The 22031-nt window shown below is 46.2% G+C and overlaps 1 protein-coding gene across 3 annotated transcripts in view; it reads right to left on the reverse strand.

Moving 5' to 3' along the window:
- The window catches only part of LOC105489669 (dishevelled associated activator of morphogenesis 2), a 114490-nt gene that overhangs the window by 81686 nt on the left and 10773 nt on the right, over positions 1 to 22031 (reverse strand). The window contains exon 1 of one of the 3 annotated variants that reach the window (XM_011754664.3): positions 3011 to 3600. The exons of the other annotated variants lie outside the window; for them this stretch is intronic. The gene's annotated coding sequence lies outside the window, so the exon portion shown is untranslated. Of the gene's footprint in view, positions 1 to 3010; positions 3601 to 22031 lie in introns of those variants that run through there. 3 annotated transcript variants of the gene reach the window in all.

Raw genomic sequence — 22031 nt, forward strand, 5'->3', positions numbered from 1 at the left:
TGGATCTCTAATGCCCCACAGGGGATGTCAAAACAAACAGAGACACTCGATCCTGGAGCACAGGGCCTGGGGCCGGTTCAGGTTACAGGGCCAGAGATGGATTTAGCTACAGGATGCCACGGCAACCAACAGGTGACCAGATCCTGATTTCCCAAAATGGCACAGCTAGACCCCAAGAAGCCCCGTGCTGGGGCATGGGCTCTAGGGGGATGGGGAGAGGTCATTGGGATTTATGCCAGCAATACTTCCTGAGTGCCTACTGCCCAGCAGGCATGGAGCTGGGGGCAGGGAAGGCTGCAGAGATAGCCAAGTTCTATTGACTCCTGCTCTTGAGGAGATAAAATTAGGAACAAATTGCTCATGTGTAGCACAGAAGGCCCCCAGAGCTGAAATATTTACTATCAAGACCTTTGCAGATGTTCGCTAACTCCTAATGTAGAAGACAGAAAAGGGTAGAGTGGAGTCTGGAGAAAAGATGACCAGAATGACCACCCAGAGCCCAGCTGAGGGACAGTAACCAAAGAGTGGAGATACAATGGAGCATCATTCAAAAGCAGGGATGACAGCAAGACCCAAAACCCCAGTAGGGAGAGGAGGCAAAGGAGATGGAAGAGGATGGAGAAGCAGGGGTCCTGAGTCTGCCGCCTCCAGCCTCCTGGACTGGCAGGACATCTGATCCAGAAAGGAGGCTGATTGCCCAGCCCCATCTAAGGGCCAAGGCACCAGGCTAGCATGATACAGCCCTGCATGCCCCCAGGGTGGTGGGGCCCAAGTCGCATGCACAGTTCCCTACACCAGGGATCACGCCATGGCCTTCTCACCTAACAGCCAGGCCTCAAGAGAGGTCAGAAGTTCTGAATGACCAGAAAACATCCCTCTTTGGGAGGAAGCGGCAAAGTGTTCCAGGGAGGCCCCGCACTTCCCCTTCCCGGCACAAGTCGTCCCATCTGCAAAGGCCCAGAAAGGAGCAAGTTTGCTGGAGGTCAGAGATGCTATGTCAGAGCAGAGCACCCCAATCCGAACTCCAGGGCCTTCCTTTTTCCTGACTTGCCTGTTCCTCTCTGAGTCTCTGGCCTAGGTCCATCCTGAGCTTGGAGACCAGGAGGTTAGAAGATTCAGAACCCCCAAGCTGCTTTGCCCCAACCTAAACCCCTCAGTTTTCTTCATCCCCCAGGAGAGGGGGATGTTGAACCATTTCCTCTTGGGACACCCATACTGCACCTCTCCCTTCCTGCAATGGAATCGGTCGATGTAGCCTTCCTTAATCTTTGGGCCTTTGAAGCACACAATGTAGAGCCCAGTTTGAGAAACAAAGCATTAAAAGTTAAAAACTATCATTTTAGGAAACCACTCGGTGCCCACTTGCACAGAAACACAAACCTGGGGATTAAAATCACATGCCAACAGAGGTTACATGGTGGTCATTCAGATGATTCAGAATAAATGCCTCCAATTTTTAGAGTATTTTTATTAAAATGAAAACAAAGAAACATTTCTCAAGGAAAAGCACATTCTCAAGCAGAGTCTCAGACCTTAGAGAAAACATTCACGTAATGTTCCCAGGGGTCTCTGGGGCCCAGTGTGAAGGGCTCTGGCTAGGGGTGAGTACCCAGGCTATGGAGTTAGGTTGCCCTGGACCCCTCCCTGTCCCAGCTGTGTCCTGACTGCCCTCTACAATGGCTGCCACACAGCAGACCAGCAATTCAACTTTGTTGAACACACAAATGAATGAATGCTTAGATGAATTAAGAGGCTCATCCTGGCTCTGCCATTTACCAGCCCTGCATCTTTAAGGAAAGGTCCTTAATCTATGAGCCTTAGTTTCTTCATCTGTGAAATCTACAAAATTAGTCACGAGTCAATAAACTACTGCAAGAATTAAATGAGATGCAAAGCCTTTAGCAGAGTGATTGGTGCATTCAAGGTACAGAATAAATAGCAACTATTATTGTTACTTTTCAAAAATGGCTTTAATCTCACATCTAAAATATCTTTCCAGCTCTGTGCACCCTCCCTATTCCATCATGCCACATTATATTTTGGTAAATCCCCAGCACAAAGCCTGGCACAAGTAGGAACACAGAAAACATCTGTTGAAGCATAATTTAGCAGAAAGCGTCTCTGATCTGGAAACCCTGGCCTCAAGTGAGTGCCAGGGGCTGAGGCTTCTAGCATCTCCTGCCTCCTCCATGGGAGGCCACCTCTGTGTTGCAGACCTCAGCCCTCCAAACTGTACCTGAGCATTCAAGGCCAGGAAGCTCACCTGTGTCCATGCCACAGGAAATGGGGCAAGGGGGCATTTGCTCTGCAGAGGGTGGGGGTGCTGGCTGAGCCCATCCCCCTGCTGCAGACTTCTCTTCCCATTCCTGCTCACTCCAGCTCTGGGGAGCGTGGGCCTCCCCCGAGGCAGCGTTCCCAGGCTTCAGCAGTAACAGGCTCTCCATTCTTCCCTGCCCTTGGCAGACCTGCCTCCTCCCACTACGACACTGTCTGCTGCTGCTCATGGGCAACCGCCTCAATCCAAGGAGACAACGCAGACCTCTTGGGGCCCAGGCCTGGTCTGTCCCCTGACCCTATAGGAAGAAGAGGAATTGGTCTGAGTCTCCTGCTGAGATAGACTCACAGGGTCACTCATTTTACCCTCAGACTGCAAATGTCATTGGTCTCTGGCATCTTCACAAACAGCACTCACTGACCACACTTCGTTTTTCCCAAACGAGGGAGAAATCTGACATTTGCCCCTCCCGGATCTTCACGCTTTGGGCCAAGCTCCAGCTACGTTCAGATGTCAACCCCCACCTCCCTGCCTGAAGGTTGACAACCACCAGAAGGGGGGGCCTATCTCCAAGTTCAAGACTCGCTACCCACTGGGGATCCCAGCCCCCACCTCTGTCTCCTCCTTCTCACATTTGCCCATCGGATACTATTGGCAAGAGTCACCAGAACTCAACCCAAAATCAGAAATCCTCACTCCAAGGAAGAGGATGTAACGTGGCTTTCTTTCACTTACCAAGTTTATCCAGCTATTTTCCAACTTTCTTTTTAGGGATCCTGAGCTCAGTCCTCAAGAATTATCTTCTGATGTCCCAGAGCTGGGCACTGGGAGCCCAGGTCCACAGCAGGGAGCTGCAGACAGGGAGTCCTTCTGTGGGCATGGATTCCCGGGGTGGGGTGTGCTTGATTTGAAGCAGTGCCTCCTCCTCTGGAGGCTTCAGTACTAAAATCTAGCCCAGGAGGGTCCCAGCCACAGCCCAGCAAGGCATCCAGCAAGGGAGGCAGGGCCACTGTCAGGAGCAGCATGTGTGGCTGTCTTTCTTAAAGGCACAGCCTGCCCCAAGAGCCCAAGGGGAGTGGAAATGCTAGAAAGGAAGGAGCAAGGGAGGATGAGCCAGCATCCTCTAGGGAAAAACTCTGAACACACACCAGTCCGTGACCGGCACTAGCCTCCACAAGCTTCTCCACTTTCCTGATGTGGAACATGGAGGCAGAAAGACCCTTCCCCAGGGGAAGCTGTCCTCCTGTAGCTCCAACTCCAGGGCTGAACTCACCCAGAGGGTGTTGCAATAACCCATAAGAAATATTATTTATTTACTATGTACGCAGCACTTTCCTAAGTGCTTTGCATGAAGAAACTGATTTAGTCCCCATAGGAACTTCCGGAGGTAGGTACTGTGATTATCATTCCCATTTTATGGATGAGGAAACTGAGGCCTGGAGCTAGTAAATTGCCAAGGTCTTACAGGTAATACGTGAAAAAGTTAGGATTTCAACAAAACTGATTCTACTGGAGCTCAACCACTCATCTTCTACCAACCTTGTCAGGAGGGTAAATTTCTTTTTTCATCTTTATAGTTTTTTGTATTTTCCACATTCTAAAATAAGCATTATTCTGTATAAAGAGAAAAAAAATACAGATTCCACTTTCTATCTCTCACTCCAGCATTTCAACCAAGACGAGACTAGAGCAAGAAGATAAATGTATTCTACACGGAAGCTCTAAGAGGAAGGAGAGTAGCAAAATTAACAGGACAGTGCAGCAACACTATGATTAAATCTATTTGAGTTTTGCCTATTATAGATCCACAGGCAGGTTTTAAATAAAATTAAAGCAATCGCTTCTTCTTTCAGCCAAAATTGAAATAAAAAGTTTTTTAAAACCTGGTAATTGAAAAATTCAGTGAAGTCCAGGCTCCTCATATATTATCCAAGACCTTTCCTAATTTGATCACCAGCTCCCTCTGCAGCTTCCCCCACATGGTGCGACCCACCCCACCCAGCCACCAGGCCAGATTACCAGAGGTTTCCATAAGCCTCTCCAGCACGCTACCACTCGCTCAGGCTAGGATGCCCCTTCCCTCCAGCTGTGCAGTCTTTGCCATCTTTCCAGACCAGGTTAAACTGTCAGTGCTGCTATGGAGGCTTCCACCCCCATGAGCAGAGTGTTGAAAGTTTAAAAACTCCCTCCTCTGCACTCCCACAAGCTTTGCCCATTGCTATGGACTGAATGTGTCCTCTCAAAATTCCTAGGTTGAGGCAGAATTCCCTATCTGATGCTATGTGTAGGCGGGACCTTTGGGAGATGATTAGGTCATGAGGGTGGAGCTCCCCTGAACAGGATTCATGCCCTTATAAAAGAGACCCCAGAGAGCGGTCTCACCCCATCTGCCATGTGAGGACACAGTGAGAAGGCTGAACCACCAGACGTCAAATCTGCCAGTGCCTGGATCTTGACTTTCCAGCCTCCAGAACTGTGAGAAATAAAGTGTTTGCTGTGTGAGTCACCCAATCTATGGTATTTTGTTAGAGCAGCTTGAACTAAGACATCATCCAAAATCTGTTGTTAGAGGTGGCATCACATTGTATGCTAATTAACTGAGCATCTTTTTTTCACTTCTCTGTCCCCAGCAACTAGCACTAAAATTGTGTGGAGTCAGGCAGCACATGATCGTAATTCTGTTTGAGAGTGTGTTTAGTTCTGCAGGCCCTTCCTCATGAGTTACCTCATTCGAACTTCACAACAATGAATGGGCATTAGATGTGTCAAATGTTAGTACTGGAGGAGGTAAGTAGCGTTTGAGGTCCTTGTAACTCTGCCCTTTGAAGACTAGGTTTGCCCAGATGGACTTGAAGGACTGGCCAGGCTCCCCAAGCCCATTTTCAGCTGGGCCAGACTCTACCCCCCGTACCTGCCTTCCACAGGCCTCCCCGTGCTCCAACCTAACATCCTCTTGTCCTCAGCTTCCTCCAGCCAAGCCGAGCACCAGTGGGCACAGAGATGATGATGATGATGCTCACTAGCTGGGGTGTAGGCCGCATTCTCTGTGAGCTAGTGCATGCAAAATGGCCAGAGCACTGATGAGGGGCCACATTTTCAAGAAAGAACCCAGAACAATTCTGCCAGTTTTATGGAGGAAAACCCTGTTACACATCCCCGGGGCTGTACCTCCTGGCACTGGCATCACTGAGAGAGGGTGTGGAACAAAGGCACACAGAATGTCAGAGCCAGAAGGAACCTTAGAAATCACATTGCTCAACCCCACTCTAGACAGGGAAACGAGGGCCCAAACTCGGGAGGGACTTGTCAGAAACACAGTGACTCAGTAGCAGAAGACACAGAGTGACAGCTGGCTCCTGAGCCCTTTTCGATGATTCCGATCCAAGCAAGAAAAAGGAAACTAAAGAGTTTATACTAAAAGGATGTCACAAAGGCCAAATTAATTGCAAGGCATTCTTCAATTACATAGCACACAAATGGGCTTTAAATGCAACATCACACACAGAAAACATGTTATAAAGAAAACAATACAGAAGTATAACAGAGGAAGATGTTCAGTAACAGTGTTCAAATTTAGTCACCCTGGAGGCCAAGCCACGCTACAACCCACATTCTTCCATGAGCTCCCCTACGAATGAATTGAGCAGGTAAGAGCTAAATCTAACACTAGTTCTGCATTGTGTTAGTAGAATGCATTAACATGAAAATACCACAGATTAATACTTTCTTTCATCCTCAGATAAAATAATTTATAGTTGTGCCAGTTATTGATGTTTAGTCAAATACTGTTGGTCCCCACCCCCAATTGCACACAGTGGATTGTACGTCCTGGGTACTTGTGTTGGGTGGGGCCATGTGACTACTTTTGGTGCACTCACTGAAAATAGAAGGTGAGTGTCATAAGGGTTAATTTTGTATGTCAATTTGGCCATGGGAGCAGGTATTTGGTCAAACACCAGTATAAAGGTTGCTGTGGGGTTTTTTTGTTTTGTTTTGGAGACAGAGTTTCGCTTTGTCACCCAGGCTGGAGTGCAGTGGCATGATCTCGGCTCACTGCACCCTCCGCCTCCCAGGTTTAAGTGATTCTCCTGCCTCAGCCTCCCAAATAGCTTGGGACTACAGGCATGTGCCATCATGCCCAGCTAATTTTTGTATTTTTAGTAGAGATGGGGTTTCACCATGTTGGCCAGGCTGGTCTCAAACTCCTGACCTCAGGTGATCCACCCACTCCGACCTCCCAAATTACTAGGATTACAGGCGTGAGCCACCATGCCCAGCCAGATTTTTTGGTTTTTTGTTTTTTTTTTTACATGACATGAACCCTTAAATCAGTAGACTCTGAGTAAAGCAGATTACCCCCTATAATGTGGGTAGGCCTCATTCAATCAGTTGGAGGCCTTCAGAGAAAATGACCGAGGTCCCCCAGTGAAGGGAACTCTATCCCCAGACTGCCTTGAGTCTTGAGCTGCAACATCAGCTCTTTCCTGGGTCTCCAGCATGCTGGCATGCCCTGCAGATTTTGGACTTACTAGTCCCACAATCATGGGAGCCCATTCCTTAAAACAAATCCAGATATATGTAGAGAGAGGTCCTATTGGTTCTGTTTCACTATAGAACCCTGACAAAAACAAGCATCATTAGTGGTCTAGAGCTTTTAATTGTGAGGACCAGACTCCCTTTTCCTTTAGCACAGCAGCTGTCAACATTGAAGACAAGGCCTGTTCTGCCAGCCTCAGTTCCTAAGGGACCATAACAAGCAGAGTCCCTCTGTTGACCCACTACAGACAGATAGCATGAGTAAGAAATAAACCTGTGTTGTTTTAAGTCACTGAAATTTGGAGTTGGTGTGCTATTAAGCCTAATCTTGTACTGACTGAAGCGCTCATTGTTTATCTTAGATTTAAGACATTAGGGGGCTAGGAGAGAAACCCCGAAAAGTAATAGAACCATAAAAGGATTTTGATCCTGGCCTCCCAGAAAGACTCCCGGACACACAGCCTTCCTCCAGCTGCACAGCTTCCCTGTTGTCTATCTTGGGATCCTGGAAGTCTTAACCCAGAATCCAACCACGGTTGTGTAAGTGCATCAGAGGTACAATCTCACTGCTGAAACTTCCCCCAGAAAATGTTCAGAGCTCAGCTGAAGAATCTGACCTGGGCCTAGGATGGGAAGCCCTCCAAAGAACAAAAGTTTCCACTACGGCAACAAGAATGTTAAACATGATTCTAAAAAAGTTCTCAGTAAGAGAAATGTGATGATGAGTATTTATAAGCCAAAAACCAAAGGCCATTCCCTAGTTCCTATGAGGTTTCCCGCCACATGGGGAGGGTCAACAGGACTAGAGACGGTACTGGAAACAGACATGATGTCCTTGGCTCCATTACAGATGGGTTAAGTGTGAAGCCTTTGAGAAAATGCAGTCACAAAGTGTTGATGATTCTCCTTGGAAATCAAGGGGGACCCAGAGGCTGCTGGGACTCCTCCATACCTTTCTTCTCAATGAATAAATCCAGGCCCCTGAACTTAAATAGTCTACAAAGTGTGGGGTAGAATAAAATATAATGGACTTGAACTATCACAGGAAATATTTAGCTTAGACCAGCAGCTCTCAAAACTGGAGGTGGCTCCCCATCACACCCCTTACCCCCAGAGACATTTGGCAATGTCTGGAGATGTTTTGTGGTTCTCATAACTAGTAAATGTTACTGGGATCTACTGGGTAGAGGCTAAGGGTGCTAATAAGCCTCCTATAATACAAAGGATAGCCCACCCCAACCAAGAATTATGTGGGCTAGTATCAAGTTTGAGAACCTGTGACTGTGATCAAATCCCTCGTTATGAGGGTGTGAAGGTTTAGAACAAGAGCAGAGGAACATTTATAGAGCAATATGCCCCACTGCAGAAAAATACATTGCGGTCAAACTGTGGCACCTCAGGCCAGCAGTATCAGCATTACCTGTGAACATGTTGGAAATGCTCAGCCTTGGGCTCTGCCCCAGACTCCTGGATCAAATTCTTTCTCAAGTATTTATTGGAAAAAAATACATCATGTGATTCATATACCTATAGAGAAAAACCAAAACTGACTATCACTAAAGCATCCTGAGAGGTAGCACAGTTCATGTCAGTAGGAAAAATGAATCTTCATTGCTACTCTCTTTTTTCTATGAGGGAGGAATCCAGCATGAGAATCAGGGTAGAAGGTCCGTTCTTTAGAAGTTGTCTTTGGATTTGCAAAGTGAACTGAGGAGTGGGGCTGGAGAATAAAGACAGCTGAATTACTCAAAATAATAAAGAGGGGGACCTGTTTGAGTGAGTTGCTGGTGAGCACCAAGGGAGAGAGGAGGAAGAAGACCAAATGACATAACCTTTGGCCAAGCAATCTCTTTCAGAATAAGGTTATCCAGTATTCAATTCTAAATTTTTGTAATACAAATACCCTTGGTCTCCCCAGACCTCCTTAAAGTTCACCGCATTCACGAAGCCTTGTGTAAATGGTGTGTGTGTGTGTGTGTGTGTGTGTGTGTGTGTGTGTGTGTAAACCAGGGGTATGGGAGTAATTTCACATCTGGGTCAACACAGTGCAGAAGAGTTCATGGTTTGCATGAAACCAGTGAGAGTTAATGTTTCCTGTGGGCTTGCTATGTGCAAGGCACTGTTTAAGTATTTAATACTTAACAGACACAGCCTCATTGAATGCTCACAGCTGCCCTGTGGGAAATAACATTATTATTTCATATGAGGGATAAGAGGTCTGCAACAGAGGGAATTTATGCCACTCGCTCAGGGACACCCATACAATGAGTGAGCCTTAGAGACAGAATTTAAATCTCAGCACTCTGGCTCCAGAGTTCATGTTGTTAATTTCTGGGCCACCATGCTTGTCACCTAGGGGTAGTTAATAATCTTAACGAATTCAATGGAAATAGGAACTCAGAGCCAGAGGTGAAAAATATAAGCCACCACCACTTATTTTGGAATCCCTAGACCAGCATTTCCCAGGCTTCAGTGTGCACCATGATCACCAGGTGAGCTTGATAAGACACAAACCGCTGGGCTGCACCCCTAGAGCTTGATCCAGGAGCATTGGGCAGAGCCCAGGGATGTACATTTCTAACGAGTTCACAGGTGATGCTGACACTGCTGGTCTAAGGTCCCACAACTTGAGAACCACTGCCCTACGTTTGCGGCAGTGAGATTCAGCTAATTTATTCTGAATCTCAAAGACAGGGCTCCTCGGGGGACATCTGGTCACAATATCAATGACTGAGTGGCTCTGAATTGAATCCGGCTAATGCTGAAGAGAATGGAGGAGGAGACGGATGAGTACCCAGTGGAATTCAACCCGGAAAACTTCCTGGAGGAAGAGCCACATGGTGAGAATAGATGCTGAAGTTACTTATTTTCTCAAGTCTCCTTGATACACACTCCATATAGCAGGGCTCAGGCATTTGAGTTCCCTCCTCGACCTCCCCTCCCTAGAACTGCTGGGAGGGTACCCCTTGTTCTTTGGTGAGTCAATCCAGAAAGGCTTAGCAAGAAGTGAGGAATCAGGAGACGTTCTCTTCCATGGAACTAGAAGCTGCCTAGGACAGTGGTTAGGAGAAAGACGAACACATCTGAATCACAGCTATTCTGCTGTGTCACACAGATTTTACTTCAGGTCCTTAGCTATTCTAAACCTTAATTTCCAAATCTGTAAAATGGAGGAACTCACCACCTGAGTCTCAGAGGTGTGACAATCAGTTGTATGTAAAGTGCTCACCACAGTGCCCACCCAACGCCAACCCCAACAATGGCATCAGAGCTCCATCTGTGGCTAGGGAAACCAATCCAAGATCAAAGGTGAGGCTGACTTTGTTACAGCTCCCAACGCATATAGGAGCTGGGAGGTTGAAGTTTAGATGCTCTTCATCTTCTATCATTTAAAACAGGGCGTGCAATCTTTTGGCTTCCCTGGGCCACACTGGAAGAAGAATTATCTTGGGCCACACGTAAAATACACTAACACTAACGACAGCTGATGAGCTAAAATTTTAAAAAAATTAAATTAAATTAAAAAATAAAACCTTGCAAAAATCTCATAACGTTTTAAGAAATTTTATGAATTTTTGTTGGCCCTCATTCAAAGCCATCCTGGGCTGCATGCAGCCCACAGACTTGATTTAAAAGATCCTCCATCCCACAGGGTATCAGCTGGTCTTTTAGGGCCCCTTTCCCCCAGTTCTCAGTTTCCTCTCTACCAAACAGTGGCCATGACCCTTTTCCACACCTCACTGGACTCATCTCATTTACAAAGTGGGTAATACTAAGCAGAAGATAAAACCACAATACAAAACTGTCTAACATCTGCACATACAATATATACTCAACCATGCTTTTACAATATATGTGGAGAAAAAAGACTGGAAACATCAATTGCCAAATGTTAAGTGAACTGGGAAGTCAGATTCTCTAAGTGTGGTTTGTGGCCAGGTAGGAAGCTGCGGGAAAGGGGGCAGAGGAACAGAAAGATCGAAGTCTCTTTTCAGTGCCCTGTGATGGGCTCATAAACTAATTTTATTTTTGTCTTCTGTGTATTTTGTATAATAAATCCATGTTTCTTTTATAATAAAGGAGGGAACATTTTTTTTTTTTAAAGCAACTTCATATCCTCCTAAAGCTTTTCTTGATTATAACCCACTCCACACACACTCTGCTCACTCAGCTCACGTGCTTCCTCTTGGTGCCTGTTCTGTTTCTAGCCTATGAATTTGCATAACGCAGCCATAAGAGGTTGCTTTCTAAATGCTTTTGAGCAGATTTCCTATTCATTTACCTTAGATATTCTGGTAAGCTGAGCTGCCCCAACATGGGGGGAGATGCTTCCTCCTAGTGGAAGAACAGTCAGACTCATTGACTATGACTCACTCTTGGGGATCCACCCTCACCCCCAAAACTCACTAGAGGGCTCTTCATGCAGTAAGTGGTCCATGCCAAAAGGAACTGCACAGAAAGTGGCCTGTAGGTGAGGAGAACTGTGTGCACACACACACGCGCACACACACACACACCCCAATCTGCCTCTTCTTTCCTTCTGTCTCCAGAGGAAAATGTCATCCGGTTAGTGCCCTCAGATGAACTGGGAAGGCAAGCTCCCCGGTTGTGGTTTGTGAGGGGTGGGTGGCTGGGGAGGGGAGGTGTCAGGGAGAGCCAATCCACTTCCATCTGGCACTGAAATCTACACTTATTTTCCTGGACTGGACTACGATCCCATTTCCCAATGTGAGGAATCGTGCTTTCTTGGTGACACACACTTTCCCCCAAGAATGCTTGGCTTTTCAATGAGGAATTCTTGTATATTTGGGATTCTTGGAAACAGGACAAAGACTAATGAATTGCTGGCTCTATCCTAGGTTTGGAAACCCTCTAGAACTCACAGGAGCTGGAGGAGGACAGGGGCAGGCAGGAAAAGGGAGTTGAGGGTGTGTTTGCAACAGAGGGGAGGGTGGCAGGATTGAGATGTCAGATTAAATTGTTTGAGTTACAGGCACTCCAAAAGCTACCTGCTGACCCTACAGTCAGAGGTCACCATCCACACTAAGAATAGAAGGCTGACAGGGGCAGAGTGGGGAAGCAGGGGATACTGAGTGTTTGTGGAGGCCAGAGAGTTATAACAAAGCAGAACTCAGGTAGAGTCGATTGTCAAGTTCATCATGAAGTGAAATGGTTGGGACCTGTGGGGTACGGTACAGAAAGCACAGGTCCTAGGGTCAGGCACACCTTACTTGAAATCCCCTCTGTGCCATAGACTAGATGTGCGACTTTAGGCAAGTTGACTGAATTCTCAGAACCTCAATTTCCTCTTCTATAAAATGGGATAATACCCACTTTGCAGCTGTTAGTATGAGATGTGCTGAAATGCGCAAGGGCTTAGCCCGGTGTCTGGCACATAATGGGCTCTCCATACATGGTAGGTATTAGAGAATTTGAATTTGAAGTTGAAGAGTAGGAGTGTATAAAGCCCTTCATAGAAGAACAGCTGTAGAAGGTCTGACCGCTATGGGTCTGGCCAGAGAGTGGAAGACCTAGCTCCTGGGGGCCACAGGAACTAGGCTTATATTCCCCTCCTCACACGCTCTTTGAGGGCCTTTGTTAGTTCTGGCAGGTTTGGGCTATGCACCCTGCCCTGTGCTCCAGATACAAACCCTCTGTAGCCTCAGGGCTTAAGTCCAGAGAGTCAATGTGTGGGTTCCAGGTCATCAGAATGAAATCACAGAGGGTCTACAGGTGCCCTGGGTCCTCAGTTCCCTCAACTGTCAGGAAGGGGACTGGCTTCTCAGTAAACATTAGGCAGACCATCCAACTCTGGTGTCTAAGGAGCTCTAGGAGTTCTCAAGTCATCCTGGAGAAAGCCAGGGGCTGAGTGCCTGCCACCTTCCTCAAATCCACCCTACAACATCCCCTGCCAAGAGCTCTAGTAACCTGGGCAAACAGACCATGGCCCCCAGGGTGTTCTCAGTCTAACAGAGAAGGCCAAACCCAGACATAAAAGACTTCAGAATACAGAAAAACAAGGGAAAAAGAAAACAGTTTTCTTCCAAAGGAGCTCATTTATGTAAAGGGATCATGAGGTGATTTAAAGAATCCACATTCCATGGGGTAAATCCAGGCAGATGTTCCAGAGAGGAGGGTGCCGGGTGGGGGTACCTTTTGGTGTTGCCCACAAGCTCTCCCCAAAAGTCCCCTCCTTTACTCTGTGGCCTGCCTGAAGGAGAACAGGCACTTTGTCCTGAAATAGTCAATGTACATAACCCCTCCATCGCAGGGATGCTCAGGGTGGCTCTAGTTACAACAATAAGGGTTTAAGAACTGGAGTGCTTGCAATGGCGAAGGCGGAGAGAGAAAACAAAACAACATCTACATGAGGTTTTCATTTGCTTTAGCCACGTGAGAATGGCCCTGAAGATCCAGCTATAAATACCCAGCTGCCATTGCCACAAGATAGAAAATCTCACACACACACACACACACACACACACACACACACACACACACACACACACACAGTCCCTTCAGTTTACAGGCTTACAAATGCAAATCAAAGTTTCTAAGAACATCTGCTTTGAGAAGAGACAACGCTGGACCCCTTGTGCTAAATGCCTTGTCATGAGGCCTCCCCAAACACATCTGAGAGGACTTGGCAAGGAGTGGTCCCACAGCCATCATCAGGGTGGAATGAGGAGCTGCCTCCACAACACCCAGGCCAAGCCAAAGCCCACCAGCGGCCACAAACTGGGCTGAGGGGAAGAGTTTTAGATCCCTTCCCTTAGGATGTAATAAAAAGCAGCCTGCTTGACCCAGGACATTTTAGATTGGATTTCCTAGAAGCAGAGCCTCGGACAGGATGGGTATATGTGTGATTTGGTGAAACTGAGCTCTCGGGAGGAAACAGAAAGGGAATGAGAGGAATAGGAAAAGGCGGAGGTCGGGGGGGGGGGGGGGATCTGGGAAAGAATGTGGTTTCAGGTGAGGTTTAACTTCAGCCTCATCCTGTAAGGAACTCTGAAGGGTGACTTGAACTGAGACACATTTGTCCCTCTAAGGGGCAAGAAGTGGGGCTTTTCCCCTTTCCTAGTGAGTCATTGGTCACAGAATGCAGGGGAGAGGTGGGCTGGGGTGGGGCAGTTGGGTGTAACTTCCAGGTAGCTCTGGGTAGGGGGGGATGGACGACCCAAGGGCAATCCACACAGGTGCGAACCGTTAGCTGGAGCACCCACAGCAACTGGGGGATCTGCACGGGACACCAGTAGTATTTTCTACACAGACTCTGCCATACCAAGTGGCCTGTTGCTTAGAATTTGTTTTTTCTATTGATCACATAGGTTTTTGTTTGTTTTTATTTTATCTGAGAAGATTTTAGAATCAGCCTGCTGAAGAGAGAAACAAAGGTTTGATCGATGTGACACATGATGCTCATTGTTCACCTAATGTCTGGTCTCTTCTTCTTTCTTCCAATGAATGCGCCCCTGTTTTTGTTTGCAGCAGCAACATGCCCAATTTTAAAATGTTCAGCTTCCCCCCAGACTCCATTGCAGTTTGGAACCTCTATTTAACAGAATTTTGACGTGTATGGGCAGGACTTTCAGAGAAGCTTGTTAAAGAGACCAGAAGTAGCTGGCATGCACTTTTTGTGCGTTGTCATTTTCTTTCTTCCTGCCTGGAATGCAGATTGAAGATGGAGGTGATGCAGCCACATCGTAACCACGAGGCAATGAGCACAAAGACAAAGGTTCCATTCTAAAGAAGGCTGAAGAAAGAGAGAGAGAGAGAGGGAGTCTGGGTCCCTGATGGCACTGTGGAACCACCCTACCAGCTCTCGAGTGTGCCTGCTGCACTGGTTGTGTAAGAACAATAAAGAACCCCAGCTGACAGAAAATTCTGGCCAGGTTTCTGTTCCATGTGGCTAGAGCTGAATATAAATTCTGATACAAACCTCAAAACATTCGTTCTGTGGGGTATACCATGGAAAAAAGTCCCTTTAGATAAACTGAGAAGTGCTAGTTTAGACATCGTAAAACTAGGGTGTTTTTTGTTTTTGTTTTTTCACTGCAGTGCTTCTCTGAGCACTGTGGCTCTCTGGGGGGAAAGTAGGGGAGATGGAAAAGGGCTGCTTAAATTTCTTTAACCACAGAACTTTCTTTTTCCCTAGGACAACCATTGTGAGAACCTAGTATTCTATCAAAGGCAGTTTGGGAAATGCTATAATAGATGACCTCTTGAGATTTCCTTCCTCCTGAACATTTCACCATTCCCCAGCTAGAAGAAACCAAGCAGATAGCCAGGTCTATAAGCAGCCCTGGCACGTGACTTTAATGAAACATGAATGAGAGCCAAAGAACTGAGGCCTGTGAGGTTGGTCAGGGAACAGCAATGAACTAGGTAAATTAAGAAACAGGGAGGTGCCAAGTCCCCTGAAATTCTGGAGTGCTCACTCCCCCATTTCCTTTCTGCTAAGCCATGAGTCTGGCAGAGGCTGTGTCCCTCTGGGTCCACAGCTCCTGCAAAGTGGTCCCTCCTGCACAGCTCCAGCAGGCAGAGCTCTGGCGACACCACTCCTTGCTCTCACACCTTCAGGTAGAGGAGCGCTAACAGCTTCCTGGTGCTGCTCCTTCCTGAGTGTGTCAACATCTCTCTACTCCCTCTTCTGTAAATAGCCTTCTCATTAAACTCTTATCCATCAAACTCTTTTGGGAGTGCCAACTGCTTCCTGCCTGGAGCCTGACTGACAGAGACGACCATACACATTCTTAGAGCAACCATGCTCCCAGGATTTACTCAAACAAGTCCCAGTTTCAAGAGATTTTTGTCTTTTAATTAAGGTGAATTCTATGATATATAAATAAGCAGGATGCAGGAAGGAAAGCCACCCCAACTTTACTCCCCAGTGCAAGCACCATGCCAACCCGATAAGGGGTTCACTGCTGCTGAACTGACAGTTAACGTTCACAGACTGGGTCAAGGACAAAGGCCACATAACAAGGACAAGGGCCCTCAGGGCCAGCACAGTGTATGTCACTTGAATTGGGCTCAGACCAGGTTTCTTTTTTTTTTTGAGACGGAGTCTCGCTCTGTCGTCCAGGCTGCAGTGCAGTGGCCGGATCTCAGCTCACTGCAAGCTCTGCCTCCCGGGTTCACGCCATTCTCCTGCCTCAGCCTCCCGAATAGCTGGGACTACAGGCGCCCACCACCACGCCCGGCTAGTTTTTTGTATTTTTTTGGTAGAGACGGGGTTTCACCGTGTTAGCCAGGATGGTCTCGATCTCCTGACCTCGTGATCTGCCCGTCTCGGCCTCCCAAAATGCTGGGATTACTCTTACTCGGCCTCCCAAAGTGCTGGGATTACAGGTTTGAGCCACCATGCCCGGCCAGCCCAGACCAGGTTTTAACGGAAGGAAGCTATCATAAAGAGTAAGGGACATGAAAGAGCTGAATCGACTGCATTTCAATAAGACACCAGAGAAGAAGTGAGCATGGCTTCATTGTCAAGTAAAAGAAAGTGAAGCAATTCCCAGTGGTGGGTACTTTCCCACCTTAGGCTGGGGTGTTCGCAAAAGGAACACAGCAACGGCTGTATATGAATGAAAATCAGAAGGGAAGGAGGACTTCATGGAGACAAGGCAGTGATCGTGGAGAGAGGAAGATTCTTACACCCTGTGGCAATGAGAAGCACTTGAGATTATCTGGTCCCATGTCCTTATCAAAAGGACAGCCTGTGGTCACTTTCTAGCACTTGCAAGAAATCCCAGTAGCGCTCAAGGAAGGGATGGGAGAAAGAAGGCTCCAGCAATTTGCTGTGTGGGAATGAGCCAGAGAGTCGCTGTTTGGTTTCTATTAGGTTGGTGCAAAAGTAATCACGGTTTTTGCCATTACTTTTGCACTGACCTATATTGCTATGACCCTATTTGGCATCTCCACCAGTATATCCAAAAAACAGTGATTACCATGTGCACATGGGGTGTAGATGTTTGCAGAACAGCCTATTTGGAGATGTCACATCTATTAAAATTTTCCAGATGGACCTACAGCCATGGAGACAGCTTCCTGTTCACTCTTCCGCATATCTACTTACCAATGGTCAAGGGAGATGAACTAGTAGTCTGTGCCTAGCTTTTAAAATTAGCTTTGCTTAAAACCAAAAAATATTTTAGATATCTAAAAGATATAAATAATAATAAAATAGGCCTGGTGCAGTGGCTCATGCCTATAATCCCAGCCCTTCAGGAGGCCGAGGTGGGCGGGTCACTTGAGGTCAGGAGTTCGAGACCAGCCTAGCCAACATGGCAAAACCCCATCTCAAGCAAAAATACAAAAATCAGCCAAGTGTAGTTGTGCTGGCCTGTAATCCCAGCTACTCAGGAGGCTGAGGTGGGAGAATCACTTGAACCCAGGATGCGGAGGTTGCAGTGAGAGGAGGTCATGGCATTGCACTCCAGTCTGGGTGACAGAGTGAGACTGTGTCTTGAAAATAAAATAAACATTTGTACACCCACCTTACAGTCTAAGAAATAAAATATTACAGATATAAATGGAGCCCCTACGTGCTTCTCCCCTGATCTGCCTTACTGCCTTTCCTAGAAGGAGCCACTTCTCTGAATGTCATGGTTGTTCACAAACGTAATTTTATGCTTTAATTATACATATAAATGTTTGTAAATAAAAGACAGTATTGTTTTACATGATTTTAACTTACTAGCAATGACATCCTTCTGCAACTTGCTTAATATTGTTTCCACTTCCTATCGTTTCTGAGATTATATGTCACTAGTATCTGTCTTTAACAATGTCTAGCACCTTTTTTTTTTTCAGTGTTCTATAGTATTCCACTCTAAGTATGTATGTATCAAATTATTTAGCCAGTCTTCTGGTTGATAATAGGTATATGGGTTGCTTTTTAGCTCTTAAAAACCATGCTGCAGTGAATATTCCTGAACATGTCTTCTTTTCATATGTATTAGACTTTGTCTAGACCTACCTAGGAGTGAAATTGCTGGGTCTTAGGGTAAGTGCATCTTCAGTTTTACTAGATAGTGTCAAATTGCCCTTTGAAGTGTTCCTGTCAGTTTAATTCCACCCTTAGTGAATAGGAGTTATTTTTGACTCCACATTCAGTATGATGAGCATGATTTTTTTTTTTTTTTTTTTTTTGCCAATCTGATGAGTATAAAACAGAGTCTCCTTGTGATTTTCATTTATGTATTTCCCTGATTCCAAGTAAGGTTAAGCATCTTTTCCTACGTTTATGATTCTATGGCATCATTTTAATGTTAGCATTACATTTACATGCTTTAAGAAACTAAAGGATTTTTTATTTCAATTCCTCACTGGAAAACTTGCAGAGGACAGAAGGGTTGAGGATAGAGGCAGAGAGAAGACTTCCTTTTGCATCCTGGCTATGAGACAGGGATTTTTTTTTAAATAAGCCATAATATTAGAGATAAATCACATGAAGCAGAAATTCCAGCCATTCCTGGGCGATGTGGGGAATGCATTTTTTAGACCTTGTTGTCATTGTCTAGGAGCAGTTCTGAATGATTTCATTATACCCTTCACCTGCAAGGCACATAGCTATATGTGTAGAGCAGATAGGCTGGAGGAATCATAGGAACGATTTGTCCATCTTCCTACCACAAGAAGCACCGTATATTGACCATATCAACAGATGAAATGGCCCCTCTAATAACAGATACCTGGAAGAAGACTCCACAATGTCCTTCCACTCTCAAATACTCTTTTCTTTTTTATTTTATTTTATTTTTTTGAGACAGAGTCTTGCTCTGTTGCCCAGGCTGGAGTGCAGTGGTGTGATGTCCGCTGACTGCAAGCTCTGCCCCCCTGGGTTCATGCCATTCTCCTGCCTCAGCCTCCCAAGTAGCTGGGACTACAGGCGCCTGCCACCACATCCGGCTAATTTTTTTATATTTTTAGTAGAGACGGGGTTTCACCATGTTTGCCAGGATGGTCTCAATCTCCTGACCTAGTGATCTGCCCGTCTCGGCCTCCCAAAGTGCTGGGATTACTCTCAAATACTCTTAAATGAGAAAGAGGCACCCTAAGTTATCTTTCAAATCTCTTTTACATCCTGAGCAAGACGGACTTGTTTAATTTCCATCCACTTTTAGCATCTCCCTCTTATAGCAATAATCTTCAGTTCTAGATCCTTCCCCCATGACACTGCTGAATACCTTGAGGACTCATCTATATGTCCCCTATCTCTGGCTCAAGGATGGTGGCAAAATAGATCAACTAGTTTGGAAATGCTTGAGAGTAGGGACCACATGTTATTCAACTTCGAAGTTTCAGGAGGCATTTGATTTATGTTTGTTAAGAGAAGGAAATTCTTCCACACTGAATTTTCTCTGAGCTTTAAGAACAGAGTAACAATAGAAATAAACAAGCCAGTCTTGTTCAGGATATAAAAGATACCTTAAAAATACCTTAGGGGCCAGGCACAGTGGCTCACTCCTATAATCCCAGCACTTTGGGAGGCCGAGGCGGGTGGATCACAAGGTCAGGAGATGGAGACCATCCTGGCCAACATGGTGAAACCCCGTCTCTACTGAAATACAAAAAATTAGCCGGGTGTGGTGGTGGGTGCCTGTAATCCCAGCTACTCCAGAGGCTGAGGCAGGGAAATCACTTGAACCCAGGAGGCGGAGCTTGCAGTGACCCGAGATCGCACCATTGCACTCCAGCCTGGGTAACAGAGTGAAACTCCGTCCAAAGAAAAAAAAAAGTACCTTAGGATACTTCTTTGCCATGAAACCTTCCCTGACTTCCCCCAAGTCAAAATGATCTTTCATCATCCATGTGTTGCAGTAACACCATACAGTATAATACCTAGCATTCCAATGGAAAGAAAACCATGTGGCAAATAAGAATATTTATAGAGTATATACTATGTTTCAGGCACTGTTCTATGTACTTTACATATATTAATTTTATCCTCATTTGGGAGTAGGTATCATTACCATCACCATTTTACAGATGAGGAAACTGAGGCTCGGTTTCCAAGACTACACTCCTAGCAAGTGGTGAAATTCGAATTTAGGTCCCACTAGATTGACTCCCCGGATCTGCACTGGAAATCACTGTGCTATACCAAAACTTCCACTGGAAACACACAAGCCCTTGGATGCTTCTTGCTGTTGTTCTGGTGAAAATGCAGCTGTGGGCTTAGTAAGAAATTAATTATCCTTTGCATCCTTATCTTGGAAACCCACATCAAATCCTTAAGGCCTTGGAGGAATTTGCTGATTCCTTTCTTATTAATTAAAAATTCCCAGTCACAGGGGTTTGCCTCAAATGCAGTCACCTCACTTTAACAGACTGGAGCTCTGGAGGTGGGCGGGAATTTTGCTCACCAGAATTCACTCCACAAAGCCTGACTCAGCACAGTGTCTCATACCAGGCAGCTTCCCAGATAGTTGTTGAATGACCACAAGCATTAACAAATAAGACTTATCCAGCACTTTGCAGCATGCCGAGCACGTTTCATATACTTTCCACCATTCAGGCTCACTTCAGTCTGGTACCACCAGTATTACTGTCATTTCCATTTCACACATGACTAAAACTGAGGTTCAGAAATGCTCAGAAGCTCATCTAAGGCAGCGCAGCTAATTAGTGGAAGGCTGGAATTCAAACCTAATTCCTGACACCGAGTCCCATGATACCACATCTTTTGTTACTAAAATTAAGTTGATCCCTTTTATTCTTTGTCCTTTGTATGTGTATGTGCGCTTGCATACACACACACACACACACACACACACACACACACACACACACACACACAGAACTGATCTTTCTGGACCAGTAGAATAGGCGTCAGCTCAGAAAAAAGGGAAAGAATCTAAACCAAGCTCTTGTTTATGGACTATGAATGAATGAGTGAGGGGGAGACTGAGTAAATGAATATACACATGGATAACTGATATATACAGTCAACAAGTATCCCCTGAACGCTAACTGTGTGTCTGCCACCAGACACTGTAAACACTGCAGTGACTCAGGCACAGTCCTAGCCTTCTAGGATTATCAAATCTGTTGACAGAAGAGTCTCAAAGCAACTGAATCTGAGAATAGAAGCTCACCTTGTCAGAGCCCCATTTGAACAGGAAATGGTGTGAAGAGGGGAAGAAAAAAGCCAGGCTCTGCCAGACTCTTCCCATAAACAGAGGCTGGGAAGGATACCACATCAGGGCAAACTCCTGACAGACAGTGCTCTGAAAGAGTAAAAAATAACCTGCACAGCCCCACTGACCAGGACAGCAATGCCCGCTCAGACTCCCAGAGGGTGAGCATTGTCCCAGGCTGCCCAGGACAGTCTCAGTCTGGGACTATTCCCTCCACTGTCCCATCCACTTAATGCCCCTTTCACTCTTGAGAGTCCTGGTTTAGAAAGTAAATTATATGGTCGCCTTTGCCTTCCAGGAAATTCATGACTCTCCAGCAGCCCCTGGGCAGGAAAACAATTTGGCTTCCCAAGGTCACTGAGTTGCATATGTCTGCTCCTCTTTACACGGCTTCTCCTCAGAGCCTCCACCCCACAGCCTGCACAGGTTCTAGGGGGACAGCAACCAAGTCTGTGTCTGTGTTTTCTTCCAGTGTTAGCACGGAGGCCAAAGTGAGTCACCATGGGATCCAATATGCATGAGCTTCAGATTGAGGCATCTCTGTTTTATATCCTGACCCTGACAGTTTCTGCTTCTAACATCTTAGGCAAGTCACTCAAGTTTCCTCATCTGAGCCTCAGTCTCCTCATCTGAGGAAAGGGAGTAATACTCCCCATCTCATGGGATTGCTGTGAGGATCTGGTGAAACAGTGTAAGTGAGAACGCCTGGCACAGTGCCTGCTTCTTAGAGGACTGCCTACCCTAGCAGACCTTCTAGAACATGTGAACTCTCAGCTAGGAAGAGCCTGGGAGCTGTCAACATCTCAGGAACCCCCGTCACTGTCAAGGCTCTGCACTATTGAGTTGGAACAGCTTCTTCATCTGTCAAGAATATGCAAAACATGGCATAACTCCTTTAAAAAACTTTGGTCATACCTACTAAAGCTGGACATATGCATTCTGAATGCCCTAGCAATTCTACTCCCAGGAACATACCAAGAGAAATGCATTCACGTGTTCACCTAAAAGTGCACAAATGTTCACAGCAAGGCCACTCACAACAACGCCAGACTGGAAACCACCCAAATGCCCATCAACAG

The sequence above is a fragment of the Macaca nemestrina genome, chromosome 5 (genome assembly GCF_043159975.1).
Source record: "Macaca nemestrina isolate mMacNem1 chromosome 5, mMacNem.hap1, whole genome shotgun sequence".
NCBI classification, from domain to species: Eukaryota; Metazoa; Chordata; class Mammalia; order Primates; family Cercopithecidae; genus Macaca; species Macaca nemestrina.